A 14,804-nucleotide genomic window follows, 5' to 3' on the forward strand; every position below is an offset into this window, starting at 1 on the left:
TTTTGATCAAAACTAATTTCACAGTTCTAAAGGGTATTAAATTTTGAACTTTTCAAGTATTTTGAAATTTTCAAAATTTGAATGTTGAAATTTCAAATTGTAAGTTCGAATTTCAAAATGGCGCTGTAAGTGGGAGCTACCATTTAAAATCCAGAAAAAATTACCATAGACGTACCTTTTAATGCTTTTTTGAAATATTTAAGTTTCGAGATGGGATCTTTTAATGGAAGGGGAGCACCTCCACCACCAATTTGGGGCAAAACTTTCGAAAAAAAATCTGGGGCATGTGATATATCGAACTGTATGTTTTTGGTAGCGCTGAACACGAATATGACGTTAGATTTTTGATTGGACCTCATCCACGGCCCCCAGCACCTCCCCAAATGGGGTAAAAATTCAATAAAATAAGGGTTTTTTCGTGCGACACATCAAATAGTATGTTTTTGGTGACGCTGGCTGGACACGAATGTGACGTTAGATTTTTGATTTGACCCATCCACGGGCTCCCGTACCTATCCCAAGGGCGGTAACCAAAAAAAAATTGTTACAATCGTGTGACACATGAAATAGTATGTTTTCGATATCGCTGAACACGAATATAGCCGTAGTTTTCAAATTGACCTCCTCCATGACTCCCAGAACATCCCCCAATTGGTAAAAGTCCAAAAAATTGGTTGGAGGCCGTAGATGGGGTCCAATCAAAAATCTGACGTCATATTCGTGTTCAGCGTCACCAAAAACATACTATTTGATGTGTCGCACGAAAAAACCTTATTTTGAACTTTTACCCCATTTGGGGAGGTGCTGGGAGCCGTGGATTGGATCCAATCAAAAATCTGACATCGTATTCGTGTTCAGCGTTACCAAAAACATACAATTCGATATATCACATGCCCCAGATGTTTTTTCGAAAGTTTTGCCCCAAATTGGGGGTGGGGATGCTCCCTCTTCATCAACAGATCCCATCTCGAAACTTAAATATTTCGTAAAAGCATCAAAAGGTACGTCTATGGGAATTTTTTCAGAATTCTAAATGGTAGATCCCACTTACAGCGTCATTTCGAAATTTGAATCCTAGTTTTGGAGGAATGCGCTGCTGAAGTTGAGTACCTCGAGACAATGTGAAAATAATGGAAGCCCTCCATCCACCCCCTGAGGGGGCTGGAACCAAAATGATTGCGGGTTTCTTATTTACTGGGTGGGTAGATATTGTAAAAAAAATTTGAGCGAAATCGAAAGGCATATGACCCAAGAACGTTGGTCGAATTGGCATGGAATGACCCTAATGAGACGGAAAACTTCTTTAAGAGGAAGAAGAAATAGTTTGCGATTTTAATTCTGCCTATAGGGACGCAGAAATGCCAAATCCGCCTCTGGCAGTAATTTCATCTTCATTTTCATAAAACAATAAAGAATTTTCAAAAAATTTCCTCGATAATTTGATTTCTCGTTTCTAAAAATCTTATTTTGCCCTCGCTTTGGATGAATATTAGCCATGCTACTGGCTATACAGTCTTTTCAATAATTTAAAACATTTTTAAATTTCTCTCTTGCTCACAAAAAAATCTCAGAAACCTTCAGTTTGCGCCATTCCCATTCGTCATCGTTTTGATCACCTCCACTTACTTAGATATAGTCCTAAAAAACGTTGTAAACATAATCGATGACCCGAATTGCGCAAATTTTTGATGATTCGAAGTAGAATAACCATTCTCAAATTAATTTTCTTTTTCAACTTAAATTTTGAACGACAGAAAAACTATCTCACAAAAAAAATTAAAGTACAAAAAAAGTGACGTGAAATCTTAAATACCTAGGTGAATGTAGTTTTTCTTACTTTAGTCGAAAAGTTACAAAAAAATCCTAAAGAAATCCACACACCATAGGTTAGGATACTATACTTACCTATTCGTTTATACCTACTTTCACGAATAACCACGCACACGTCTGTTCAATTTTTTTTTAGCGATGGGTAATTTATCAACCAGTAATCATTAGGTGCCAAATTTTCACGTCATTAACTTGAAAATTTCACGTGTTTTAATGAAATAACGCTGAAATAATCAAGAAAAAAATGTTCGAAGCATTGTTTATTTGATTGTTGATTGCACCCCAGGTGTCCTTGTCTATTGTTCATTCATTGTTTAGGGTTGCTGGGTGAAAATTATTTACTGGTTTTCTGAACAAATTTTTCGCATTTGTTCATTAAGGTAAATCGAAATCCATTCGCGGAACCTCACACTTTAAAAAAAAGCTCGACCTATTTTTGCATATATAGGTATGGTCGAGCATGTGTTCGTATTCGTTTTGTGAAGTTTGCTCGAAAAACTAGGTACCTATCTAGGTAAATAACTGAATTCAAAATGAAGACGACTTTGTTAGTTATACTTGGTTTTTCCATTTTAGCGGTAAGTAGGTAGTTCTTATTTTTTCTATATCTAATTACCCAGTGCCCGTTCACTTGTTTCGTTTAATTTTGTACGCTTATGTGGGAAAATGATCCTCGACTGATGTGAGTTGTCACTCTCCCTCCGCTTAAATCACAGTGATCCTCACAATCGTCGAGGATTCATATTTTAGCTTTTTGGGGCCAAAATTTGACTAAATGGGTTTCCCTTAAAAAAAAACCCTCGTATGCCAGCCCAACTCATACGTAATCATAAAACTATCTTCCTGCTTGATATATTAGATTAAATTTGTAATCGAATTTCAGGTCAGTTTGGCTGTCAAAGGAAAGAAAAATTCTCGAGACTTGGAAAATCCGACATCTAATAACCCAGAAACTAAATCAGATGCAAATAAGTCGAGCGACGATGAAACCTCAGAAGCAGATAAAAGTTTAGGCAAGAACAAAAAATCACCAAAAGCTAAACAAAATGCAGCAAATGCTGACTCATCTAAACCAAATAAAGGTACCAAACCTGCGCCTTCAAAACAACCTAAAAAACCAACTCGGCCAGAGGTTGATGATACAGATATTACTATTGATGCGGACGATATATTAAAGGATGATGATGAGGAGGAGGAGGACGATGAAGTTGTAATTCCTGCTCCGGATGATCTCGACACTGAAACTGATCCTATCGAGTTGGCTGAAAAAATAAGAAACGTCACAGATAAAGAAAAGCGAAAAGAATTAATCGATGAACTGAGAAGTGCCAAAGATGAAAATAAAGACATCATACCGCTAGGTAAATTTTACGCAGCTGCGTTTGCTGCTCTGAATCGTAAAAATATCAAACGAGCAGAAACATTTTGGAAAAATCAATTGCAGAGAGCAATCTCAAAAGCTGAAAATCCCGGAGGTAAAATAAAGGCAGGCTTAGGTAATGCCTTTGGTAATGCACAAAAACTCGTTCAAGCTGGCCCAGTAGGCATAGCATTACGTCGGGGTGAAGCTGTCCTATTGAGTACACTCTCGGATACATTGAAAAATGTTGGCAAAGTTTCAGATCTAGGACATGATGCTGTGGGAAATATTTCTCGTTTCGTTAGAGCTGCTACATTTCCGGTAGATTTTATTCCCATCATTAAAGATATCAAGAATAATGTCCACAATCTTATCGAAGAACAGGCTGAAAGAGGAAAATACCTGTCTGGGTCGTTTGCAGAAAATGGATCGGCAGCGTTTGCAAATGCAGCAAAAGATGCTGATAGAAAAGCCGATCAAAGGGAAGCATTGCTGAAGAGACAGTTTTCTTCTAAACGTAACTTGTTGTAGTTAAATTCATGTGCCGTCCACGCGAATAAATGTCTTTTTGAATTAAAATGTAGCATTTGTGCATTTTTTTGTTTTTATTTTACTAAAATTTTTATCAACTTGGATTTATAATAGACCTGACCATTGAGTACCTAACTACCTATCTAAAAATAGTAGGTTGAAGCGAATAAAAGTCACCAAAAAGTGAAGTAAATTATGTATGCGAAATCGGACAAAAATTGATACAACGTTGAAGAAAAAAATGTAATTGAAAACCTATAGAAATACATATTATACAAAAACATGAAATTATAAAAAAAAAAAAACATTCAATATCACAAAAAAGCAGCAAAATTTTTGGGAAAAGCTACAAAAATGTGAAGAAAATTGCATAAAACATTGTGGAAATCTTTCTTAAATTTGAGTAAAAGAATTAAATAAATACCTACTTACACCAAAATGGCCTAAAACTGGAAAAGTCTCAATAAAATTTGGCAAAACTTGCACTACAGGCGCGTTCCATCACTTTGGCTTTGCATTACACTGAGACGGTCAGATATCATGTTAGTGGAGGGTCCAAAAGTCACCTGGCAACCTCGAAAATCGAGCGCACGCGCGTTCCATCGCTCTGGCTTCGCATTATGCTGTGTTGCTTATTGCAAATTTGCCAGGTGACTTATGGACCTCCCTGTATATTGAAAATGAGCCCATAGTCTTGTTTTCAACGATCTTGAAAATATAATATTCGACATAATATTTGCACGATTTCTGGCAACTTTTCAGAATTTTATCCTATTTAGGGGAGCGTAAGGGGGTTTTGAGGACTCGTTAGCAGAAAAACAGTTCATATTCGTACTCAGCGACTTTGAAAACATACAATTCGATATGTCACTCAACTTTTCAAAATTTTTCAAAATTTTGGACTTTTTTGGGGCAGTCAGGAGCTTTGCGGGGTTGGGGACAAAAAATAATACCATGTTCGTACTAAGCGACTTTGAAAACATATCATTCGATATATCACTCGACTTCGCGATTTTTCAAAATTTTGACCCTCTTTTTGGGGCACAGGGGGGCGTCGAGGAATTGGACCCAAAAAATAAGTTAATATTCGTATACTCAGCGACCTCGAAAACATACTGTAGCAGCTCCTTATAAGAAATATGTGGCTGCTCATTCAAGTTACCAAAAACGTTTGTTATTATTTTCGGTTGTTATTTATTTTTATCAAATATACATACGTTACGACTCAACGACTCATCAACTCTTCCAATTTCATATGTACCATCACGGTACAAATTGGTGACCACGACGTTACCCGACTTTTCGCGATTTTTCAAAATTTTGACCCCCTTTTTGGGGCACAGAGAGGCTTTGAGGGGTTAGACCCAGAAAATAAGTTCATATTTGTATTCAGCGACCTCGAAAACATACTCTTCGATATATCGTACGTCCAGATTCGTTTTTCGAATACATGATTCAGTTGTGTGTTACTTGAAAAATCAAGCACCCCCCCACCAACCCCCGGGAAGGGTTGAAGACCAATCAATGGTGGTTTGATTAGTAGTTGGGTGTGTAGACTTTGTAAAAAAAAATTGAGCGAAAACGAATAATATTAAGTGGTAATTTTGATTAATTTACTGGACTTACATTTTTTTTGAAACACCTACTCTTTCCACCCGTTTTTTTAGGCACCCCCTTGAGGGATGGGTATCGAGAGTAGTATCAAATTATCGAGAATTTGAAGGGGAACATTTTTTGCCATGGTAGTTTTTATCGTAAACCTAATATTTACGGAGTAAAACGCAAAAAACGTGAATCGCAACCGGTTTTAGCCCCCTAAAAAATTAGCTTCAGGGGTAGGAGGGTCGTTTTTTTTTTGGTAGTTCAGGGGGTCCATCTGAACATATTCCCAAAGGAAAAATTGATGTGCCAATTTTTTCCTTTTCGCCTTCGCTTTTTTACGTTATTTTCCCGCTCTATAAAAATTATGCCAACAAAATTATATAAAAACAGAAAAAAGGCATTAAAATAAAAATAAATCGTAAAAACGTCCTAGGTAATGAAATTTTGATGTAATTTGACGAAAAGTAGTAGAAACTGGAAAAGCTCTCTTTGTTTCCTTGTACGAGGGTCCCTTTGTGACCGAAGTTGGAAAAAATGAGTTGAAATAAAATTAATTGAAGTAAGTACCTATACCCAGTTGACCAAATGCTAGCTTTTAATTTGCGCTAGCGTAAATGGTGCCGGAATTTGAGACACTTTTTTAAAAAAATGCTAGCAAATCAGTTGCGATTAGGTCGCATTAGAGTAGCAGAATTGCGCACAAATAGCTAGCACGTAGCTGGCACAAAGCTAGCAAAAAGCTAGCATTTTGTTGACGCTTTGCTCTGCATTCTGCTACGTACATGCGACTAAATCGCGACTGATTTGCTAGCAATTTTTGCAAAAAGTGTCTCATATTCCGGCACCATTTACGCTAGCGCAAATTACGCTAGCAAGAAGCTAGCATTTTGCTAGCGTAGAAAAACGTTGATCAGTAAAGTAATTACTATTAGTTAATTTTTAAAAATTCTGGGTGTTTACCTGCTTTAACAGGTGGTAGTTTTCCAGGAAATTCCAAAAATTAGGCGACTGTCCAATACCACCTATAGTAAAAGGCCTGAGCGCTGAATCCTTATCAGCTCTGACGTCACCACAAGTAGATGACTCGATTGTGTTTACCATTTGAATTTTAACGTATGTTTAAATGGCGAATTCGTGAAATTGAGTAAAACTTTCGTTAAAAAAGTTATTTAAATTATGAAATTCAATTAATATTTGTCATAAAATGTGTTCTAGTAATGTGGTACTGATGTTTTCAATTACAGATGGTGTTGGTTTATTTGATTTGTGTACAAAAATGAATTTTTTGCGACTCGTTTGTGTTGTGTAATTTGAATGAATAGTGATGTAAACTGTAGATTAAAATGAAAATTAATGTGTACTAGTGTGTTGTACCGGAATGATGTTGTAATGAAATAAGTAGTTAGTGAACAATGCAATCGCATCAAGTTGGAGAAAAATCTACAATACAGTTTAATTTTCAAATCTACTTCTTAGACCAGCCATGCTAAAGCTGCTATGCTATGATGGATAATGGATATTAAACAAGAAATCATCAGTATCTCAAACCAATTGAAGCAGCTTTAAATTCCAAAATACTTAGGATGGATTTCAACAGGCTTAAATACAATGTTTGCAAAGAATTTCGAGAGAAATCTCCGTCATGTATGCAATGTTTGGTGATCGTTTTATATACCTTAGTCTTTGAGTTGGAGATTATGTTCGCGTATATTCGGTAATATTTACAATAATTTGTATGTGTTGTACTTCTTTGCTATATTCCTCATTGTCAGCTGTCATCCTCCAGAGTTTTTCTTGATATTCTTTTAGAAATTAGATCATAAACGAGTGTAGTTCTCATCGTTAATGATAAAAACAGTGTTGATTATGAGCTTATATTTACTTATTTTTCCATTCAAATCATTCCCTCTTGATCTCAAATTGATTATTAAGTATCAGAATGTGATTCAAAACGCAAAATAAAATGTTCTCGGTATTTATTTCGTTCTAGTGCATTAATATTTCATTCATTTCTATAGTGTTATCGGAGTACATACTGTCTATTAGTGATGACGTCACAAAACAGCGCTCAGGCCTTTTACTATAGGTGGTATTGGACTGTCCCAGCTCAGAGCTAGCATAACGCTAGCATCTTGGGACAGTATAAGAAGAGTAATGACACTCTTCTTACTTTTCAACAAGATACCACCTTGAGCTTATATTCAACTTGATGACACACTTTATCTAAGAGTAGCAAACTATACCATGAGAGAGATCAACGCTAGCAATTCGCTAGCATTATGCTAGCGCTTAGGTTGAAAAATCTCTTTATTAAATAAAAAATGAAGTTTTTTTTTTTTAAATAGAAAAATTGTCAAAATTTAAAATTTGAAAATGAAGTATCAAACAAACCATGAAAATGAAAAATTTCAAAAACATTTGAACAACATTTTAGTCCACGGCAATGGGAGTAATTGCACCCCCTGCCGATCCTCCGGGACAACTTTTTCCTTAAAGGGGACATCCTAAGGAACATTTTAAAGCAAACTTGCTGAAAAAAAAATTGGCCTTACTTACAAAATGGCGGCCATTTTGATTGAAAGGTCAGCCGAAATCGCAGATTTTGCGTTTCAACATAGGACGTGCACGAAATTTTTCAAACCTTACAAACGTAGATCGAAAGATCATGCAAAAATTCATCACCTGTCAAAATTTCAAGTGGTAAAGTACCTTTTTCGATTTTTGGTGAATTTTCAAAAATCAAATTTTGGCCAAAATGTGAGAAAAAAATCAAAATTTTACCAAATTGACCAGGAAACCTGAAATTTGGGATATACCCTATTTTCGACATGCCAAATCGACGGGAAACGGTTTCAACTTGTTTTGAGCAGTTCTGGAGCCTCCAGCAGATTTTTGAAACTCAAATTGAAGTTGTAAAGCTCAAATTTATTCTGAAAACTAATTTCAATACGCTACGAAGTACTGCAGGTGAATTTCAAGTCGTTTTGGAGCCTCCAGCAACTCTTTGAAAATTCCTGAAGCCTCCAGCAGATTTTTGAAACTTTAAATTTTCACAAAATTTCATCAAACTGAGATAGAGAGTCGAAATTCATTCTGCAAACTAATTTTAATACGCTACGAAGTCGACTGCTTGTGGATTTCAAGTCGTTTTGAAGCCTCCAGCGACTTTTCGAAGGTTGTATGGCGTTTTGTGGAAAATTGGAATTTCCTAAAAGTAGCTGGAAGCTTCAAAGCCATTTGAAACCTACGAAGTAAATTTCAGCTTGCCAACTCCAATTGATAAATTAATGTTGTGGGAATTTCAAGTTTCAAAAGCCTACTGGAGGCTCTAAAATGACTTGAACCTACCTGAAGTCGTCTTCAGAGGGTGTTAAAATAATTGGAGTGTAGAGTAAATTACAGCTTTCCATGTCCATTTGATGAAATTTTGTTGTCCCCTTTAAGAAAAAAGTTGCCCTGGAAGATCGGCAGGGGGGGTGCAATTACTCTTATTGTCATATGCAGGAATATTTTTAATGATTTTTGTACGCGCGCTGTGGGATGGAAAAGATACTTGCTCGCATTTTGCTACAATAAATAACGCAGAAAAAGGTTTATTGGTGAGAAATGCGTAAGATCTGGTAGCACGTTCCTATCATTTGGCTACAAAGAAAACGCCAAGTCACCAGATGCAGAAACTAGAGATATGCTCACATTTTTCTAGAGCCAGATGGCTAAGTAAATGCTAGCTCAGAGATGCAAGAATATTACCTGAAGTTTCCTATCATAAAACTGTGAGCAGGTACATATTAGTCAGTGATACGCTGGCATTAAGCGAGCAGGTATAGAGTGAGGCAAAAGCTAGCTGAGATATGCGAGAATATTGCTTGAACTTTCTTGGCATAGAATTGCAAGCAAGTATCCATCAGTGATACGCTAGCATCAGGCGAGCATGTATGAAGTGAAGTAAAAGCTAGCTGAGATATGCGAGAATATTGCTTGAACTGTCCTAGCATAGAATTGCGAGCAAGTATCTGCCAGTAATACGCTAGCATAAGGCGAGCAAGTTATAGTGAAGTAAAAGCTAGCTGAGAGTTGCTGGAAAACAGCTTGAAAATTGCTAGAATTGAATTTGCTAGCGAAAAACTGCAAGAAAATCGCTTACTTTCAGCGAGACAATTATTGCTGGCCACAAAAAGCGAGTAAATTGCTAGCAACTTATCAAAACGCGAATAAAACGCTAGCTTTTTGCTAGCATGTGGTCAACTGGGTAGGTACAATGCAGATAGGTAAAGTATAAAAATTGTAAGTACATATATTTTCAATATTTCTATGCCAGATTTTTAATAAATAATTTAGGTACCTAGGTACTTTCCGAGAAAAGATCTTTCTCAGCCTCTCGAAGAACGGTGGCTCTTTTTTATGGACCCCTCCCCCCTCCACGAATCAAAAAATATAAAAAAATGAAAAATGTAATGCAAAAATTTTGAAAATTCTTCATTTTTTGTCAGAGTTTATCTAACAGTCCCATTCTAACGAAGATGATTAGGTTATTTATTTCACTTTTAAGATAAAATTATAGCACGAAAAATGGCATTTCTCGTCGATTCGTTGACAAATTGGGGGGAGGGGGATTTTTTTTACATATTCGTCTACACATTGGTAGATAAAATATTTCAAAAATGTAAAAATTTTCATTTTTTAGGTTTCTGGTGGTACTTTTGCAATAAAAATAAAACTTGTAATTTTTTTTCTCGAAAATGAAAGAAAGTGCCCCTCCAATTTTTTGATATGTTATTCTACATAAAAAGGACTAAAACTGAGAATTTTTACTGAGGGACATCGTGGTTATATTTAAATTATAAGTTTTTAAATCGAGATTTTTAGGTTTCTGAAAGTGGCAACACTGATTTTGACATCATACGTCGATTACCCTCTCAAAGTACTACAATTTGAAAAAAAGTTCAAAATTCTATACCGCGTACAACCGGAGCAATTTGCAAATGAAATTTTCCATTTTCGGCCATTTTGGAGAACTTTGAAGCACCACAGCTCCGTCAAAAAAAATCGAAAAAATGTCCGGTTTGCGTCATTCGTCATCGTTTGATGACCTCTACACATGATCTGATTTTGAAAAAAATCGAAGAAACCTTGTGCTAAAATCCGCCGATTTGGCATGGAATGACCCAGGTGCCATATTTTCACGTCACTAGCTTGAAAATTTTATGTGTTTTAATGAAATAACGCTGAAATAATCAAGAAAAAAATGTTTGAAGCATTGTTTATTTAATTGTTGATTGCACGCTGGGTGTCCTTGTCCATTGTTCATTCTTTGTTTAGGGTTGCTGGGTGAAAATCATTTACTGGGTTTTTGAACAAATTTATCGCATTCGTTCATCAAGGTAAATTGAAATCCATTTGTAGAACCCAACACTTCAAAAAAAAAAAAGCTCCTATTTTCGCATATATATAGGTATGGTTGAGCATGTGTTCGTATTCATTTGTGTTTGCTCAAAAAACTAGGTATCTATATAACTGAATGCAAAATGAAGGTGACTTTGTTAATTATACTTGGCTTTGCCATTTTAGCGGTAAGTTGTTCTTATTTTTTCTGCATCAATTTACCCAATGCCCATTTACTTGTTTTGTTCAATTTTTTACATAAACCTGGGTATTCATGAAAAAAAAAAAACATGAAGCATTTTGTTGTTTAAATAATAATACGTATTTTTCTCTCTTCATCATGAAAAAAACTTTTCAATAGGTACCTATCGTGAAAAAATTATCTTCGAATGATATGTGAGTTGCTACCCTTCCTCCGCTCGGGTCACAATGAACCATACAATCGTTGAGATTCGTATTTTAGCTTTTTGGTGCCAAAATTGGTCTAGATGAGTTTCCCTTATAAACACATACTCACCTGCGCTACTCATAATCATAAAACTTTCTTCCTGCTTGATATACTTATCAGATCAAATTTATAATTGAATTTCAGGTCAGTTTGGCTGTCAAAGGAAAGAAAAAATCTCCAGACTTGGAAAATCCGACATCTAATAAGCCAGAAACTGAATCAGATGCAGAAAAGAGCGGCGGTGAAACCTCTGAATCAGATAAAAGCTCAGGCAAGAACAAAAAATCACCAAACGCTAAACAAAACGCGGACAAATCACAAAATAAAGATGACGATTCAGATACCCCTGAAGTACCAAAACCAAAGAAAGGTTCCAAATCGACACCTACTGATTCACCTAAACCAAATAAAGGTACCAAACCTGCGCCTTCTAAGCAGCCTAAAAAAGCAACTGAGTCAGCAGCTGATGCAAATGGCGATGAAGATATTACTATTGACGCGGACGATATATTAAAGGATGATGAGGAGGAGGATGAGAACGATGAAGTTGTAATCCCTGCTCCTGATGATCTCGACACTGAAACTGATCCTCTCGAGCTGGCTGAAAAAATAAGAAACGTCACAGATAAAGAAAAGCGAAAAGAATTAATTGACAAACTGAGAAGTGCCAAAGATGAAAATAAAGACATCATACCGCAAGGTAAATTCTACGCAGCTGCGTTTGCTGCTCTGAATCCTAAAAATATCAAACGAGCAGAAACATTTTGGAAAAATCAATTGAAGAGAGCAATTTCAAAAGCAGAGAATACCGGAGGTAAAATAAAGGCAGGCTTAGGTAATGCCCTTGGTAATGCACAAAAATTTGCTCAAGCTGACCCGATAGGCATAGCGTTACGTCGTGGTGAAGCTGTCCTACTCACTACGATCTCGGATACATTGAAAAATGTTGGCAAGGTTTCAGATCTAGGACATGATGTTGTGGGAAACCTTTCACGTTTAGTTAGAGCTGCTACATTTCCGGTAGATTTTATTCCCTTCGTTAAAGACATCAAGAACAATGTCCACAATCTTATCGAAGAACAGGCTAAAAGAGGAAAATATCTGTCTGGGTCGTTTGCAGAAAATGGAGCGGAAGCGTTTGCAAATGCAGCAAAAGATGCTGATAGAAAAGCCGATCAAAGAGAAACATTGATGAAGAAACAGTTTTCTTCTAAACGTAACTTGTTGTAACGTAAATTTATGTACCTACACGAATCAATTTCCTTTTGAATTAAAATGTTGCATTTGATGCATTGTTTAGTTTTTATTTTACTAAAATTATTATCAACTTGGATTTATAGTAGACCTGACTAATGAGTACCTACCTAAAATAGTAAGTTGAAGCAAATAAAAGTCACCAAAAAGTAAAGTGAATTATCTATGCGAAATCGGACAAAAAGTGGTACAACGTTGAAGAAAAATACAAATAAGTATGTAATTGGAAACCTATAGAATAAGTATAGTCTATAAAAACATGAAAAATGAAGAAAAAAAAACATTCAACATCACAAAAAACATTAAAATTTTGGGAAAAACTGGAAAAATGTGAAGGAAATTGCATAAAACATCGTTGAAATCTTTCTTAAATTCGAGTAGGTACCTATTAAAAGCATTAAATTCACTGTAAATTGCCTAAAACTGGAAAAGTTTCAATAAAATTTGGCAAAACTTGCACAACAAGGCGTCAAATTTTTTTTAAGAGTTACTTCGTAGCGTATTGAAATTAGTTTGCAGAATGAGTTTCGACTCTCCATCTTAGTTTGATGAAATTTTGGGGAAATTTCAAGTTTCAAAAATCTGCTGGAGGCTTCAGGAATTTTCAAAAAGTCGCTGGAGGATCCAAAACGACTTGAAGTTCACTTGCAGTACTTCGTAGCGTATTGAAATTAGTTTTTAGAATAAATTTTAGCTTTACAACTCCAATTTGATGGAATTTTGTGGGAATTTCGAGTTAAAAAAATCTGCTGGAGGCTCCAGAACTGCTCAAAACGGATTGAAACCGTTTCCAATCGATTTGGCATGTCGAAAATAGGATATATCCCAAATTTCAGCTTTCTTGGTCAATTTGGTAAAATTATTTTGATTTTTTCCCTCATTTTTGGCCTAAATTCGATTTTCAAAAATTCACCAAAAATCGAAAAACGCACTTTAGCACTTGACATTTTGACAGGTGATAAATTTTTGTCTGCTCTTTTGATTTATCTTTGTACAGTTTAGAAAATATGGTGCAAGTCCTATGTTGGAACGCAAAATCTGCGATTTCGATTGACCTCTCGATCAAAACGGCCGCCATTTTGTAAGTAGGCCAACTTTTTTTTGGGCAAGTTTGCTTTAAAATGTTCCTTAGGATGTCCCCTTTGAGAAAAAAGTTGTTTCGGAAGATCGGTGGGGGGAGGGTGTAATTACTCCTATTGTCATATGCCGGACTATTATGCAAGGTGACCAAAATAGTTTGGTGACCAGCAGAGGTTTTATCTCGAATATGGGGCCATTTAGAAGAATTTTGCCGCAAGTATGCGCAATTACGAGTATATTGTATAGATTGGATTTTTTAATTTGGTTTAGCTCCTGGCATAATTTTTTTTTATGTATGTAGATTTAAGGAAAATTCCAAAAACAGGGAACTATTTTCTTACAAAATCCAACAACTGGTCGGGAGGGGGGTGAAAAATCAATAAGATAACTTGGTGGTGAGTATTCGTCGATTAAAGTGATATGTAGGTACCTACTTAACCTACATATCTACCAACTTAATACACAGAAAAGAAATTGTACAGGAGAGAGTGGGTAATAAGTACGACTAACTCAAATTTGGTGCATTTGAATCTTTCTAAAAGATTCTGTGTAGGCATCATATCATATTTCAAATTTGCTGAAGGGCAAACTGCTAAACGTACACGTAGGTAAGTTTCCAAAAAAATTATCGTGGAATGTGTTCCAACTGTTGAACAGCTACCTACACCAAATAAACACTTGTGCCATAGAATCACTCGTGAAATGCTTAAAAAATTGAAAATTTCGAACGAGTAAATATCAAATTTTTGTAGTTGAATACGGGCCTTACATTTTTCAACTCTACTGCAAATTTCGATTGAAACCAACCTACTCGAGGCATTTGAAGAAATGAAAAAATTACTTTTTTCAATACTCGTTTCGAGTTTATTATTTGAGGTAGCTATTTGAGTTATTGTTCATAACGAATAAGAATAAATTAGACTAGAAATCAATCTTACTCATTTTTTTTGGACCATAATGTTGTATTTGCAGGTTATATGTTCAAATAAAAAGAATAATGATAAATCCGCGAGTTCTATTGCTGTCAAGGATTTGTTCGAATCATTCATCACGTTGCCTATTGCGATGAATTTGAAAACGCAAAAATTTTTAAACTTTTTAATTCCAGCATATTCTGAAGATAGTGCGATGAAGAACGTACTTGAACATATCGCTGACACCATAAAGGAACAAGAAAAGGAATGGGAAGATGCGTACGATAAATCTTATGAAAGTCCTCCTTATTATAGTTCAATATGAAATTAAATTTCTTCAGTTATGATAGGTGTATATGATATTTACATTAGGTATGTAATTAGTGAAATTGTTGCGTTCAAT

Source organism: Planococcus citri, chromosome 2, assembly GCF_950023065.1.
Source record: "Planococcus citri chromosome 2, ihPlaCitr1.1, whole genome shotgun sequence".
NCBI classification, from domain to species: Eukaryota; Metazoa; Arthropoda; class Insecta; order Hemiptera; family Pseudococcidae; genus Planococcus; species Planococcus citri.